We start from the raw sequence: 16806 nt of genomic DNA on the forward strand, positions 1-16806 counted from the left end.
AGAATCCTAGCAGCTGGCAGATGGGATGGTTTAGGGGAAAGAGCATTAGACCTGGAACCCAATCAAAGGACTAAGTTAATATTCTGCTTTAATAGAAGACTTATAACCTGTAAGATATCAGGGGTCTCAATTTTTCCAACTGTAGAAACAGAGGATTGGGCTAGGTGACTTCCTGGGGGCTTTTCTGGTTCTGTATCTATTACCACCTGTCTCCACACATTGAATTAAAATGATAACATAAAATAATTTTTTAGTACCCAATCTTTTGGGAATAGTTGCTTGCATAAGTATATACAAGATAAAGCCCATCTGTATTACACAGTGATTTTAATTAATGAAAATCTTCATTAACATACAGGCCATAATTGACACTAGGAATTTTGACTCTGAACCATGAACTCTGAACTGGTAGAACTCTTTGAATCTAGGGATTCTACTTGAACCATTTCTGAAATCAGAATGCAGCAAACCAAGCATCTACCCAGGAGGCTTTATCTGGTTCCCTCATTTGCCTGCAATCTTACCTGAGTAAGCTTGGACTCCCATTTATGTGGCATTTTCCTAATAACACTCCAGGTATTAGGTAAGTTATACAAGTAGTATTTTCCCCGGTTTATAGATAGGGAAACTGAGGCTCCAAAAGATGAAGCCAAACCCAAAGTCACACAGGTGACAAAAATGAGATATGTTTGTAGATCTCCTAATTCTATACAACTTTCTACTATATGCTGCTTCCGAAGAAAAGCTCTATTAACTATAGGCCCCTTTCCATTTTTATTGTTGTCCTAGATTTGTGATCTTATCATTGTATGATCTTCCATTATAGAAACACCTTCCATGCACACAGACTGGCAATTCACCTATATTTTAGAGCCTTAGAGGACCACTGGGACATTTACATGTCCATTGTCACATAGTCAACATTCTACAGAAGGAAGACTGAAAGCCAAGACTCTAAAAATGGCTCCCTATTCACTACTCCTGGCTGCCCACCAGAACTGCTTTAATTATCTTTATCTTTATCTCTCTCTCTCTCTCTCTCTCTCTCTCTCTCTCTCTCTCTCTCTCTCTCTCTCTCTCTCTCCTCTCTCTCTCTCTCTCCTCTCTCTCTCTCTCTCTCTCTCTCTCTCTCTCCCTCTCTCTCTCTCTCTCTCCCTCTCTCTCTCTCTCTCCCTCTCTCTCTCTCTCTCCTCTCTCTCTCTCTCTCTCTCCCCCTCCCCTCTCTCTCCCCCCTCTCTCTCTCTCTCCCCCCTCTCTCTCTCTCTCCCCCCCTCTCTCTCTCTCTCTCTTTTGAGGGCAAACAGAATTAAATGCTCAGAGTCCCACAGCTAGTAAGTGTCTGAGGCTGGATTGGAATTCAGATCTTCCTGACTCCAGGGGCTGCCCCACCTACCTGACCTTGTAACTATCTCTTTAAGCTTAAATTTCTTCTGAGGCCTTTGGTCACAATCATTCCAATTTAAGGTTTTGTGGCTCTTGTGTTTGCATTAATTATACAATTAGCCACCAGCCCAGATGTCTTCCCTTAACTCTCTTGTTCACAGCAGCAAGCATTAGGATTTTTTTTTTCAAATCTGGAAATGCTTTCATGAATTCTGGGTCCTACACTCTCTGGATTTGGGTTCTTTAAATGACTTCCTTTTCTATGGAACTGCCTCTTTCCCAATCTGTACATGGTTATGTGTCTGTATCATTCTCTGGGTAATTGTCAGTGTCTTATTGTTCTATTTCTTTCTCTTTGTTTTCCATTATGTCTGTCTTCTTTCTCTTTCTGTCTCCTTTTCTCTCTGCTTCACTTCTCTTCCCTTTAGTTTCACAGGGGAAGGAAGGCCAGCAGGCACAGAGAAGTTTTTCTTGGTTTGTTTTTAAAATTTCACATTATTGATGGGTGTTCCTTTTTTTTTTTTCCATTTTGGAAATTTGGTCACTCTTGCCCAACCAGATCAGACCATTGGCACATCCAGTCATTTCTGGTGCCTTAGCAAGATGCCAATATCTAAGAAACTTAAGTCTCGTGTACTAAACACTGGACCAGAAGTCAGGAAACCTGAATTCTAGTCCCAGTTCCACCATGGGATTGCTTAACCTTCTTTTCTTCTCCAAATGAGGAGGAGGGAACCCTGTCTCATCAGTGGATATCTATGGACTGCCCATTATATGATTTTGGTACAATACCATAAACACATTTGGGAAAAGTACATGAAATGTTTTCCATGTCCCAAAGGAGTTATAGGTATAAATATATACTGTAAGACATGGAGGACCTAAGAGGATTTCAGTATCCAGATAGATTCATGGCAATAACGAAGTGTAAATACAGCGTGCTATTGATTTTACTTATTGGCTGTGTGACCTGGAGCAAATCATCTTTTGTCCATTCTAAGCCAATGTTTTCTTTTAGATAAAATGAAATCTTTAGACTGGATAATCTATAAGGCATCTTCTAATTCTGACATTTTGTTTTTCTTTGTTAATAGCTTTTTCTTTTTTGGGGGTCAATACATATATAATTGAAAGAAGGGATGTTCCTCAGTCTCTTTCCTTGTCTCTTTCCTTTCTCCTTTTTCCTTTCTCCTTTCCTTCCCTTTTCCTTTCCCTTTTCCTTTCCTTTTTCCCTTTCCTCTTTCTTTTCTTCTTTTCTTTCCCCTTTCCTCTCCCCTTTCCTTTCCCCTTTCCTCCCTGTGACTTATCCAGAAATGTATTTGATTGAACCAATAGATTCAGTTAAACAACTTCAATAACTTGACAAAATTTCATTAATTGAAAACTTTTGCTCAGACCACTGTAGGGGAGAGAAAAGATACAAAAGTTTTGATATGACACAATCTTTCCCCTTGTGATACTTAAAATCTAGCAGAGAAATAAAATACATAGAAAACTACCACAGCATTATGTGATAAGTGCATTAGAGCAGTATTCATGAACCAATTTTTCTATGGTGATAGAATGGTTATTAACTTGGGGTCTGTGAACTTTTTTTAAAAATATTTTGATAACCATATTTTTAAAAAATTGGTTTCTTTTTAACACTTTGTATTTTGTTTTATACACTTAAAAACGTTATTCTGAGAAGGGATCCTTAAGAGTCACCAGAATGTCAGAGGAGTTCACAATTCCAAAAAAGTTAAGAATCTCTTCAACTAATCTAGCAATCTTATTTTATATAAAGAAAATTGAACCCCAGAAAGCTTAAATGACTTTCCTAAAACTAGGTGGTACAGTGAATAGAGTTCTGGAAGATGACCTGAATTCAAATTTGATCTCAGAGATTACCAGCTTTGTGGTCCTAGACAAGTCATTTAACTTGCTTTCTTCAGTTTTGTCATCTGTAGAATTTGGGAATAAGTTATTGTAAGAATCAAATGAGATAACAATTGTAAAGCGTTTTGTAAAGCAAATTGTAAAGACCCATAGTATAAATAACTATTAGGTATTATTATTATTTATTATTATTAATAAAGTCACTCAGTATATAGTAGAACTGGGATTTGAACCATTATCCTTTGGGTTCTAATCTAGTGCTCTTTCCCATACTTCTGTCACTACTAGAGGGATGGTGTAACTCACTCAAAAATATATAACAGTCTCTCTGTTCTGACCAGGCATTTCTTTGCCATCTGGAAGCCTGTGAGCTATTATCTAATGGCCAAGAATTTAAAAACCTCTTCAAGGCTAGTTGGAAACAGAACTTTAAATTAAATTCAATAAATATTTATTAAGTGCCTACTATGTGCAAGGCACTCTTTTGGGTGTTGGCAATATGAAGTTGAAATGTAACAGTTACTATCCTTACAATATAATGCTTCTCCAGATGAAATAGGAAAACTTGTCTGTTGGCACAATCCTTTCTCCTCTTTTACATCCCTCACCTCATATTTTTCACCCCTCTCCCCACCTTCTCAGGCTCATGTAACCCTTGGCTACTTAAGGTGTCCCAGGGCAGGCTGGTTCTGCTGGATGGGGTCCCATATTCTCTCATATCCCATTAAAAATATGCTTGTCTAGTATCAACTGTTTGTGCTGCACAGTGCTTATACTGAAGGATAATAATTTTCTAATGTCTTTCTTTTAGTGAAACTGTAATTACTAAGTGACCTGCAATTCCAGGATAATTTAAACCATCCCTCTTGAGGAAACTATATTTACATGTTAACACAGTGGTTTCTGAAACCAATACTTTAAGGGTATTTTTCTATACGACCCTAAAGAAACACATTTTTGAGACTGGTGTCAGGCCCTAGTTCTATGTGTATCTCAGAAAAGACTAGGAAGGAAAGTGAAGACGTGGCTGTTTCTATTCAATACAATGAACAATTATGAAGTGCCCATTGTATGTAGACAGCACTATGCTCCGGGAGACTAAAGTTTAAATGACATGCAAATCAAGTACTAACTATCTCTCCTGAGCTTCGGCTCTGCTGGATATTTCTTCTTGGGTGTTCCATCAACACCTTGATCTCAACATGTGCAAAATAGAACTGATGATTTTTTCCTTTAAATATTTTTCCACTTACCCAACTTCCCTGATCCTGTTGAGGGCCTAACTAATATCTGTCCAATGATCCAGGTTCATGACTATGACTGCTATTATTTCACCTTTTTTCCCCCATATACCTTAGTTACTAAGTCTTTTTGCTTCTATAATTATCCTTTCCACACCATCATAGTTTTGCTATAATGTGGGTTGGCATAAGAAATTAAATGGGAATTTTGGGGGGAGTTTTGTAGAAGCAGCAGATGACACAGCGTCAACAACCAAATATTTAACCTAAACTTTATAATGAAGTATTATAAATACTCCATAAGACAAAAAGAAAAAAGCATCCCTGATATCACATCCCTGATAGTTTCTTTCCTCCTCTCTCCACATTAACAATCTTATCATTAGGCTTTTATACTACTCACCTGGACTATTGCAGTAAATTCCTAATTATCTTGCTTTTCTTCAATCTATCTTCTGGAGAGCTCCAAAATAAAGCATTACTTTGATCATGTCACTCATCTACTCAAAAATCTTCAGTGGCTTCCTAGTGCTTCTTGGGTAAAATGAAAACAATCCACTAAAGCTGCTCACAATTTGCAACTTGTCTTTCCAAACTTATTTCTTATTAATCACCTTCATGAGATTTACTTTTTAACCAAACCGACCATTTAGCAATTCTTGGTAGTAGGCATTTTATCTTTTGTTGCTTGAACTTCATGCAGACTCCCATGCCTGAAATGTACTCCTTTATCTCAGCCTCTTAAACATCCTTCCCTTCCTTGAAAACTCAACTCAGCTGCCACCTGTACAAGGCTGTCTCTAATCCCCTCAGTTGTTAGTGTTATCCCTGAACCCAAATGAGTTTGATTTTATTTATCTGTGTACAAGTTATATCCCCTTAGTAGATGTAAGCTTCTTTAGGGACTTTGTGTGTTTGTACTCGTTGAGGTGGAAGACAGCTTTGTATATAGTAGATGCTTAAGAAAAAAAATTTTTTTGTTATTTGTTAAAAAAAAAAATAATGATTGCTATCCTCAGGGAGTTTTCTCTTTAGTAAGATTTACTTACTCTTTAGTAAGATTGAACAAAAACATGAAGAAGAAGAATAACAATAGCTCAGATTTTTCTAAGATTGCTGAAATGCTTTCTTCATGAGAGTCCTGTGAGGTCAATAATGCACGTATATATTTTTTCTTACCAGAGCTATGTTAGAGCTTTCTTGTGAGGAACTTCCTTTATTAGTTCAGAACAATGACTTTCTTTGTAACTTATAGCCTCCCTGTTGACTGGCTCACTGAGAGGTTAAGTGACTTGCCTGGAATCACATAGCCAGTCAATATCAGAAGTGGAATTTGAACTATAGACATCCTAACTCTGAAGCTAGATATCCATCTACTCTATAACCTCTCCAGTACAAGTGTTATGCTTGCATCGTATAGATGAGCAAATAGATTCAGAAGAAGTGGCTTACTTATTCAATTCAGCTAGTCAGTAGCAGATTAAAACCTAATATATCTGAGTCTAAATTCATTACTTTTTCTGACACACCTCAGTGACCTGTTCATAAGATGAAAGGTATTCATAATAATAATAAAAGAGAGATGCATTAGAAAGTTTCAGAGCAAAGTGCTTTGAGAAGTTCAAGAGAGGGAAAGTCATTGCAGGTGGGAGAGTGGCAGAGAAGTTTTCCTGGAGTTAGTGGTAACCTGAGTTGCATTTTAATTATGGGTAGGAATTCAACATTGAAAGGAGGAAAAGAGGACATTACAGACAAAGAGAACCTTGATCAAAGACACAGAGGCCAAAAATGTTGGGTGTACATAGGGGAAAGTGAGTAGCCTAGAGTAAATATAGTGTAGAGAATATTAAATTCCTCCCTTCCTTTAAGACTCAAATTACATACTACCTTTTCCAGGAAAATACCTCCCATCCTCACCTCCGAGATCCAAAATTGTGTGTGGTATGTATTTGTTTGTGTGTGTGTGTGTGTGTGTGTGTGTGTGTATACACATACATTCTGGGATGGAGATGGTGTGTAAGGAATGTGCTCAACCTGACCCAGCTGGGAATAAAGACTGGGTATCTTTTGCTGGATAGGACTTTGTGTACTAACCTTGTAAGGGTGTATCTGACTAGTAAAAAAAGCTGAACGTGTGATGATTTTGCCCTCTGAATGATTTTGGCCTTGAGCATTCTCACAAAAAGTGAGAACACTGTTCTTCCTCTGGAAGAATATTCCATAGTAGCAGACAACTCTAGCAGATGGTAATAGCTCCCCAGTGAAGCAGTGAATGACATCTTTAGAGACAAAAGGGAATGGTAATGAAGTGTCAGTTGCAAGGATAGAATAAAGTTGCAATAGTAAGGGTAGCTCCAGTTCCATGCCAAAGGACCTGGAAGAGGCAAAGCTGAGAATCAGTGAGACATAGTTGGTTGCCAGGAGACAGAGAAATGAAAGGTTTTCCAGCCAAGATGAATCCTCTTTCATATAAGAGCATGAATCTTCCAGGAAGTGTTCTTTCCCTCATTGTTGTGGGAGTCTGTGGGAGATTGTACCTCTTCATGTATCCAGGAGGTAGAATGCTAGGAATTATTCTACTACTCTATTCTTTCTTGTTATTTATTTTGCAATTCCATCATAATTAAAAATTTGGCTATCTGATTTAATGGTTCCCACCTAGTCATTTGTTAGAGAATGTACCAAATAGGAGCTTGAGCCATTGTGTACAATTATGATTACTCTCATGGAACTTGGGACTCCAGAGTACAGAGTTATTTGTATGCATATCTTTCAACTCCAATTAAGCTCCTCAAAAGCAAGGTTTGTGTTATATCTGTTTTTGTGTCTTAGTAGATAATTTAGTGTTTTGCTTACTTCACATACTTAATAAATTTATGTTTCAGGGTATGAAACATTTTAGAATACATCACTCACAGTGACTTGTTCTTCCTCTGAACTAATAGCATTGATGTGTTGCTCATTGGACATTCGATTCTGTGCTGCCATATAAATATTTCAAGTCACTTTGGTCCTCTATAAACTTTATGTAAAAAAATATAAAAAGTTTAGATCAAATGACTTTGATTTCTTGGATTGTTATGTAACGGCTAATCTTTTCCTTCTATTGTATCCATCAAGAAATCTTATCATAGGATCATCAGTTTAGTGGTGGAAAGTACTTGGAGATCATTAAGCCCAACCTTCTCTTCCAATAGGAGTAAGTAACCCAGGTAAAATGGCTGATCCAAAGACACAGAGTAAATAGGTGAGCCAGTTCTTGAATCTAAGCCCTAAGATTTCAAATCTATCACTCTTTCCAGTCTTGTTTGATCTTATTTGTATGGGACATGTTTTCTTGGAGCAAAATTTATAGGCTAAATTTTGTTTCACTTAAATAAATTCTTTAAAAATAGTCAACAAACAATAAACATAAGGGATCTTTTATTTTCTGCATAAGGCCTTCAGTTACTCCAATTTTATCATTAAAAAACAGAAAAAAAATCTTTTTACCACTAATATTTTTTGTGGTTGCTATAAAGCTGCAGTTCATGGGTTATCACAATCTGCAAATACTCCAAATTGTGAGTTGCTTGATGGAATTGTAAACTGGTTCAGTCATTTGGAAAAGTGATTTGGAATTATGCTCCCAAAGGTTTTAAATAATGATTATACCCTTTGACTCGGCAACATCTTTGTTATGTCTATAGTAGTGATCAAAGAAAGAGGAAAATGATTCATTTAAAAAATATTTAAAGCAGCTCTTTTCATGGTGGAAAAGAATTGGAAACTGAGAGGATGCTTATCAATTGGAGAATGGCTAAACAAATTATGATATTAGTGTGTGATGGAATACTATTTTGTTATAAGAAATTATGAAGAGAATGGTTAGAAAAATTTGAGAAGACTTGTAAAAACTGATGTGACATGAAGTGAACATATCCAAGAGAATAATTTATGTAATGATTTTAAAAGACTTAGAATTGATAACCACAATGGAATCAACTACAATTCTAAAGGGTTCATGATAAGACATGTTATCCACTTCCTGATAGAGGTAAAGAATCATTTCTCTGTTTTGGACATGGTAATTATAGAATTTGTTTTGTTTGACTATACAAATTTTCAATGTGTTTTGCTTTCTCAGTAGGTAGGAGGAAGAGAATTCAGAACTAAAAATAAAATGGAACAAAAAAAAAAAAAGAAAAAAGAAATTGCTTTGAACTTAGGATCAAAAGAAGTAAGTTTGAATACTGACTCTATGGTTTTTTACCCCTATGATTTTGAACAAATCATTGAAACTTTCTGAGCTTCAGTTTCTTCATTTGTAAAATGAAGAGTTGGATTATGACTTCTAAGTTTGCTTCTGGCTCTACCTCTATGATCCCATTTACATCTACATCTATTTACTTCTATGATAGAATGTCTAGAGATAGGTTCCCAACATGGGGAGGTGAAGATAGGAGGAGGGAGCTCACAATGGAAAAATTTATAAGGAGGATATGACCAAGTCATAAAATATGGGAAAGAATTGGTGGGCTATAATCTGTGCCATGAGAGTAGCTCATTGATATATTATTCTTTAACTTTACTTTTGTTTTTGTCTTGTCTCTTCTACTAGATTCATTTTTGCTTAACTTTGTATCCACCATGTTGTTCAGTCATTTCAGTTGTGTATGACTCTTTGTGACTCCATTTTGCTGTTTCCTTGGAAACAATCTAAAGTGTCTTTCCATTTTCTTTTCTGATTCATTTTATTGATGGGAAAACTGAGGCAAACAGTATTAAGCAATTTACCCAGAACTAATACAGAACTACTAATTGTCTGGGACCAGATCAAACTCATGAACATGAGTCTTTCTGACTCCATGCTCAGCACCCTATTCATTGTACCACCTATCTGCCCACAGCTGTGAATTTTTAATTTAGTTATTCTGAAAAGTGATTTAGAACTATTGTCTTTGACAATTATATTTTGAAAGGGAATTTCTGGAGCTAGGAAAGTTAGAAAATCACAGATTCTCAAGAACTTCAAGAGAACATCTAATCCAATGTATAGTTAAGCAAGAATCCCCTCTGACAACATTCCTGACAAGTGATCATCAAAAGACCCCCAAAGAAGGGCACCTACTAAAACTCTTGAAATACAACTTCTCTTTTATAACTCAGGAACAGGAAGTTCCCCCTCATATCAACCTTCAACCCTTCTCTCTGTAATTTCCACCCTTTGTTCCTAATTTTTTCTCTAGGACCAAACAGAACAAGTCTAATCTCTCTTAACTTTTCAAATATTTGAAGACAATAATCATGTTTCTCCTTCTTTTCTATAAGCCAAGTCACTCTAAATCCTTCAACTAATTCTTCTGTGAAATCATCTCAAAACTCTTTATCATTCTGATTACCCTCCAAATGGAGTTTTTCAACATTCTTACTAAGATATGACACCTAGAATTGAGCACAGTACTTTAGATGCAGTGTGGAAGAATGTAGCAATGAGTTTATCATTGCTTTTCTTATTTGAGATGCAATACTTCTTTTCTTGGCTGTCTAAGAACATGTTAGCTTTTTAAGCAAAATCATGCCATGTCATACTCTTTATTCCATATTGTAATTCCAATTCACTAAAACTCCCAAATTTGTTGTTATTGTGGTTGTTATGACACATAGTTGATGTCCAGGTGTGGAGCCAAGAAGAATTGAGTTCAAATCCAACTTCAGACACTTCCTAGCTGGGTGATCCTTGGCAAGTCATTTAATCTCAGCTTTCCTCCTCTGTAAAATGGCTTTGCAAAGTTGTTATGATGGTGAAATGAAATCATAATTGTAGAGCATGTCACACAGTGACTGGAACATAGTAAGTGCTATATAAACATTAGTGTTCCCTCTCTGAAATTTTATATATAATTACATCTTATGCATATGTAATATATAGTATTATTACAATTATTTTGCTATTTGTGATACTATGTAGCACATATACTATTTTTTATTTTTTTAAGAAAACTTTGTTTAGCAACACTTCATCCATCTTGTGCAGTTGATTCTTTGAAATAATATGTGACATTTTTGCCTTCAAATCATTGCTAAAAAATGTGACACTGCTCATGAGCTGCTCTTCCTGTAGTCATACTAGCTCATAGTGGTGACTATTGTCCCTCTGGAGGAATCCCTGATTGTGGTAATTTTAGGGATTATGGTAAGCCAATGGGGAAAATGCTTTTGTGAAGGGAGGGGTCTTTTAGATTCTCCCTTTAGGAATCACATTCTGTAAGCTCTAGTCTACTTTGCCTTGATACAAGGTTTATTCTTTTCCTTTGTGAGGCAGTTTACATGAGTGAAAAGATCTCTGATCCTGAAGTTTAAATCCCATTTCTTGCACATACTAATTGTACTGGGTGTTTCAAGAATCTTAGTGCAATCTTAAAACTAAACTGCTCTATTTTCATGATGCAACTGTTAGGACCAATTTTATTTATTTATTTAATTTCTTTCTTTTTTTTTTTTTAATAATTATAACTTTTTATTGACAGAACCCATGCCTGGGTAATTTTTTTTACAACATTATCCCTTGTACTCACTTCTGTTCCAACTTTTCCCCTCCCTCCCTTCACCCCCTCCCCTAGATGGCAAGCAGTCCTATACATGTTAAATATGTCACAGTATATATATCCTAGATAGAATATATGTGTGCAGAACCGAACAGTTCTCTTGTTGCACAGGAAGAATTGGATTCAAAAGGTAAAAATAACCTGGGAAGAAAAACCAAAATGCAAACAGTTTACATTCATTTCCCAGTGTTCTTTCTTTGGGTTCAGTTGCTTCTGTCCATCATTAATCAATTGAAACTGAGTTAGATTTTCTCTTTGTCAAAGAAATCCACTTTCATCAGAATATTCCTCATACAGTATCGTTGTTGAGGTATATAATGATCTCCTGGTTCTTCTCATTTCACTCAGCATCAGTTCATGTAAGTCTCTCCAAGTCTCTCTCTATTCATCCTGCTGTCATTTCTTACAGAACAATAATATTCCATAACATTCATATACCACAATTTATCCAACCATTCTCCAGTTGATAGGCATCCATTCATTTTCCAGTTTCTAGACACTACAAACAGGGCTGCCACAAACATTTTGGCACATACAGGTCCCTTTCCCTTCTTTAGTATCTCCTGTATAAGCCCATTAGTAGCACTGCTGGATCAAAGGGTATGCTCAGTTTGATAACTTTTTGGGCATAATTCCAGATTGCTTTCCAGAATGGTTGGATTTGTTCACAATTCTACCAACAATGCATCAGTGTCCCAGTTTTCCCACATCCCCTCCAACATTAACCATTATTTTTTCTTGTCATCTTAGCCAATCTGACAGGTGTGTAGTGGTATCTCAGAGTTGTCTTAATTTGCATTTCTCTGATTGATAATGACTTGGAGCATCTTTTCATATGGCTAGAAATAGTTTCAATTTCATCATCTGAAAATTGTCTGTTCATATTCTTTGACCATTTAGCAATTGGAGAATGGCTTGATTTCTTATAAATTAGAGTCAATTCTTTATATATTTTGTAAATGAGGCCTTTATCAGAACCTTTAACTGTGAAAATGTTTTCCCAGTTTGTTCCTTCCCTTCTAATCTTGTTTGGATTAGTTTTGTTCGTACAAAGGCTTTTTAATTTGATATAATCAAAATTTTCTATTTAGTGATCAGTAATGATCTCTAGTTCATCTTTGGTCACAAATTTCTTCCTCCTCCACACGTCTGAGAGATAAATTATCCTATGCTCCTCTAATTTATTTATAATCTCATTCTTTATGCCTAAACCATGGACCCATTTTGATCTTATCTTGGTTTAAGTCCATGTTCTGCTACACTAATTTACAGTTATCCCAGGAGTTTTTGTCAAATAATGAATTCTTATCCCAAAAGTTAGGATCTTTGGGTTTGTCAAACACTAGATTGTTGTAGTTGACGATTCTGTCTTGTGAACCTAACTTATTCCACTGATCAATTAATCTATTTCTTAGCCAAAACCAAATGGTTTCGGTGACTGCTGCTTTATAATATAGTTTTAGATCAGGTACAACGAGGCCACCTTCATTTGATTTTTTTTTTCATTAATTCCCTTGAGATTCTCAACCTTTTGTTCTTCCATATGAATTTTGTTGTTATTTTTTCTAGATCATTAAAATATTTTCTTGGGAGTCTGATTGGTATAGCACTAAATAAATAGATTAGTTTAGGGAGTATTGTAATCTTTTTTATATTAGCTTGGCCTATCCAAGAGCATTTAATATTTTTCCAATTATTTGAATCTGATTTTATTTGTGTGGAAAGTGTTTTGTAGTTTTGCTCATATATTTCCTGACTTTCCTTTGGTAGATAGATTCCCAAATATTTTATGCTATCGACAGTTATTTTGAATGAAATTTCTCTTTGTATCTCTTGCTGTTGGATTTTGTGGGTGATATATAAATGGGGTTTATTTTGTACCCTGCAACTTTGCTAAAATTATGAATTATTTCTAATAACTTTTTAGTAGAATCTCTGGAATTCTCTAAGTATACCATTATATCATCTGCAGAGTGATAGTTTGGTTTCCTCATTATCTACTCTGATTTGTTAGGACCAATTTTAAAGCTAAACTTTAAACTTAACTAAGACTTTTGGGATCTGTAGTATAATAGTGTTTAAGTTGCTTAAACTCTCCTACTCTCAATAGATCACTAGACTTGGACTCAGGAAAACCTGAGTCCAAATACTAACTGAGATACTTACTTGCTTCTGTAACTTTGCCAAATTTTCCCTAGGGGATAATTTCATGCGAAAAGTTGGCTGTTGCTGCTTTGGGGCTGGCTAAAGCTGATACTTCCTGCTACTATATAGTATATTTTAAAAACAAGAGTTTTCATTTTAACCTTTTTGTCACTGTTACATTGAAAGTATTTAAGAAGGATAACTTTGGCACATTTGTTTATCCTAGAACAGAGAAAGGAATTAGTTGAAGAAATAAATGGCGATAATATTCATGAAGCAGCTGCTAGAACCAGGAATAATCCATGATCCAGATTTATACAGCAAATTGTTTGTCTCTGACCTCCTATTCTCTGACTACTAGATCTTCTTCCAGTAGGAGTAAGGTCCAGTTTGTACCTCAGTAACCAACTATAGTACTGGTTGCTTCAATCACCTAATTTAATGGAAACAAGGTCAATAAGAAATCTTATTTCTATAGAGCCTTTAATAATTTTGACTAGGGTTGGTGAAGCTTAGTGGCCACATCTAATTGCTCAGACTAGATAGATGATCTGAGAAAGGAGATATGGCTATTTGTATTTCTAAAAACCAATCAGAATCCCACTTTGGCATTAGAGAAAGACACACACACACACACACACACACACACACACACACATACACACACACACAAAGAAGAAAGAGACTTGGAGGCTCTGATTAAATACTGACTAGATGCAGAAAATAGACTAGGACCTGGAAGGCCTTAAAACAAAAAATATTAGAGGTGGGAGAGACTTGAGAGTATAGAACATGGAATATCAGAGACTTAAAAATAAACATAGAACGAGGCAGCTAGTTGGTGCAGAAGATAGAGCACCAGCCTTGAAGTCAGAAGGACCCAAGTTCAAATTTGACTTCAGACACTTAACACTTCCTAGCTGTGCAACCCTGGGCAAGTCACTTAACTCCAATTGCCTCAGCAAAGAAAAAAAAAGAAAGAAAGAAAATAAACATAGAATGTCAGGGCTAGGATTCACCCTATAGGATACTTAACTTTTTTTTTTTTTTGCCATGCAGCCCTTTTGCAATTTGGAATAACTTGTGTTTTTAAATACATAAAAAAAAAAGGATTGCAAAAGAAACCAAAGGTTAGAGAAAATGTTAGTTTTTTTCATATCCAAGTTCAGACATCTCTTGAAATTAACCCATAGACCCATGAACTCGGGTTAAAAACCCTTGATTCAAGTTACCCCTCTTATTTCCTGGTAGAGGAAACAGAGAATCCATGGGAGGAGATGGAGGGTGGGGGTGGTCAGGGAAGTTGCCTAAGATCACAACAAATCAGTCACTTTTAGGAATTAGAATGTGGGTCACACCACAGTCTCTACTGATGTAGCATACTCTTCTTTTGAATGAAGTTGTAGGAAATGCCAATGTAACTTTGTGGCTACTTTCTTAATTCCGCTCTCCAGTAACCACTCTTGTGGGCAGCCTTGCTGTTCAGACTCGAGGCTTTGCTGGTTGCCTGGTATTAAGCAAAAAATCTACTAAGAAGTCAACAGCTTATCCACTGCTACTGATGTAAGCACAAATATATCAAATTCCAGTAAATATTAAAAACCTCAACTCAATATAACTACTTCTGTGTCATAAGTCTGATGGTCATTTTAGAAATTAAAAAAAATCTTATCTATTTATTTTTTGGGGAGGTAATTGAGGTTATACAGCTAAACGCTTCTCTAAGGTCAGATTTTTCACAGCCAGGGTACACTTTGGATTGATCAATTCAGTTGAAATGTATCTACATCTAAGGAAGGTATCCAGGTGTTATATTTTGTCAATTACTTTAAATGGAGCAAGTCATATGATAGATTGATGCAATCAACTCTTCTAATAGAGATCACAATTCTATGGTTGTATGGAGCTTTGGGAGTTGACTAATCCAAATATTTCACTTTATTGATATGGAAAATAACTTGCTTCATTCAGATCATTCTGGCTCAGGTCTGGTGTTCTATCCTCTGTGTCACCTAGCTGCCTCCTTATGGCCTTCCTGATGTTCATTGAAGGAACAACAACAAAATCTCAGAAATGTGAAACAACATTTTTTTCCGGTTGTTTTATTTCTTGTTTTTAGAATAACTGATCATATTTTATAGTACTTTATTATAGATTTATAATGTTTGTAGTGCCTTTCTTCCCCAAAACTACCCTTTATGTATTTTGTGTATAAATGTATATAAGTGCATATTGTCTCCCACAATAAAATGTAAACCTGAAGTACTTTTCAGGTCCTAATTGAAAGGAACAAGAAACTGCATGGAACAGTAGAAAGAACATTGGACTAACGATCTGGATGCTTGGATTCTCAATTCAGATTTATTACTGAGTAACAGTGTGATCATGGACAGGTCATTTCCCTCTTTTGGGGCCTCACCTTCGATAACTAAAATTCAGGGTTTGTACTAGGTCTTTTTCAAAGACTTCTTCAACCCTAATAGCCTCTTTGAATCTCTAAATAATAGAATTACTCCTTCAGCTTTTATCTCCTCTGAGGGGAGAGACCCACTTCTCTTCAAAGCTACCTTTTCATTTTGAGATAGCTCTAATTTTTAGGAAGCTTTTCTTTGCATTCAGCCTAATCTGCCCCTTTGTACCTTCTATGTTCGCTTATGTAGGAAGAGTCATCTGGTAACAAACAAGACCAGAATTATCTTTCTTCCTACATAAGAGAACTCTTCAAACTGGCAAACACAGCTCCTTTGTCTTCTTTTTTCCCAGGCTGATGGGGTCCCTTCATGGAGCAGCTCAGCAGAGTGACTAGATTTTTGAACAGGAAATCCAGCAGATATGAAGTTCAAATCCAGCTCATACTGATTAACTTCATGATCCTTAGTAGGTTACTTAACTTTTCTCAGTTTTCTTATCTGTAAACCGGGGACTATGAGTTGTATGACTCAAAAGTGAGGTCATATATGCAACAGGTTTTGCAAGTTTTCAAATGCTATTGAATGTTTGCTATTATTCATATGGTATTTGTATGGCACAGTCTTGAGGCCCTTTGTCATCCTGTGTGCCCCTCTCTGGTCACTCTCCAGAGGTTCTGCAATCTCACAATGTCTAACAACATATGTTGAACATCTGAGAAAGAGAACTGGAGCCCTTGAGTCTGATGCTTCAGGTCTGTGCACATAGATATGTACTTACATAAAGACATTCCATATGCTACAGAGCAGGATTTGTAATAACGATGATGGAACATTTCAACTTCATCATCTGGCAAGGTCTTTGTCCATAGTTCCTTGCTCATGCTACTCAAATTGAGCTTGGAACAGGATCTGTGTTAGGGAGCTAATGACATGTACTATTCTATGTGTATTTGTGCTTGTGTGTTTATATAAAAATTCAGCACTTAATTGTATGTTTGGCTTGCTTACCACGAGCTTCTCAAAGAGACATTCCAAAGTCTTGTTATATTTTCACGTATCTTATAGAATGTCAGAGCTGGAAGAAAGTTTTGAATTGTCTGCTCCAACCCCTTCACCTTACAGATGAGGAAACTAAAGGAAACTAAAAGGGAGTGTTACTTG

At 36.0% G+C, this 16806-nt stretch overlaps 1 long non-coding RNA gene across 2 annotated transcripts in view; it reads left to right on the plus strand.

Moving 5' to 3' along the window:
• The window catches only part of LOC116421674, a 94213-nt gene that overhangs the window by 71128 nt on the left and 6279 nt on the right, over positions 1-16806 (plus strand). Inside the window, exon 3 of one of the 2 annotated variants that reach the window (XR_004232154.1) lies at positions 15998-16111. The exons of the other annotated variant lie outside the window; for it this stretch is intronic. This is a non-coding gene — a long non-coding RNA (uncharacterized LOC116421674). The remainder of the gene's footprint in view (positions 1-15997; positions 16112-16806) is intronic. 2 annotated transcript variants of the gene reach the window in all.

This window comes from Sarcophilus harrisii, chromosome 2, assembly GCF_902635505.1.
Source record: "Sarcophilus harrisii chromosome 2, mSarHar1.11, whole genome shotgun sequence".
NCBI lineage: Eukaryota > Metazoa > Chordata > Mammalia > Dasyuromorphia > Dasyuridae > Sarcophilus > Sarcophilus harrisii.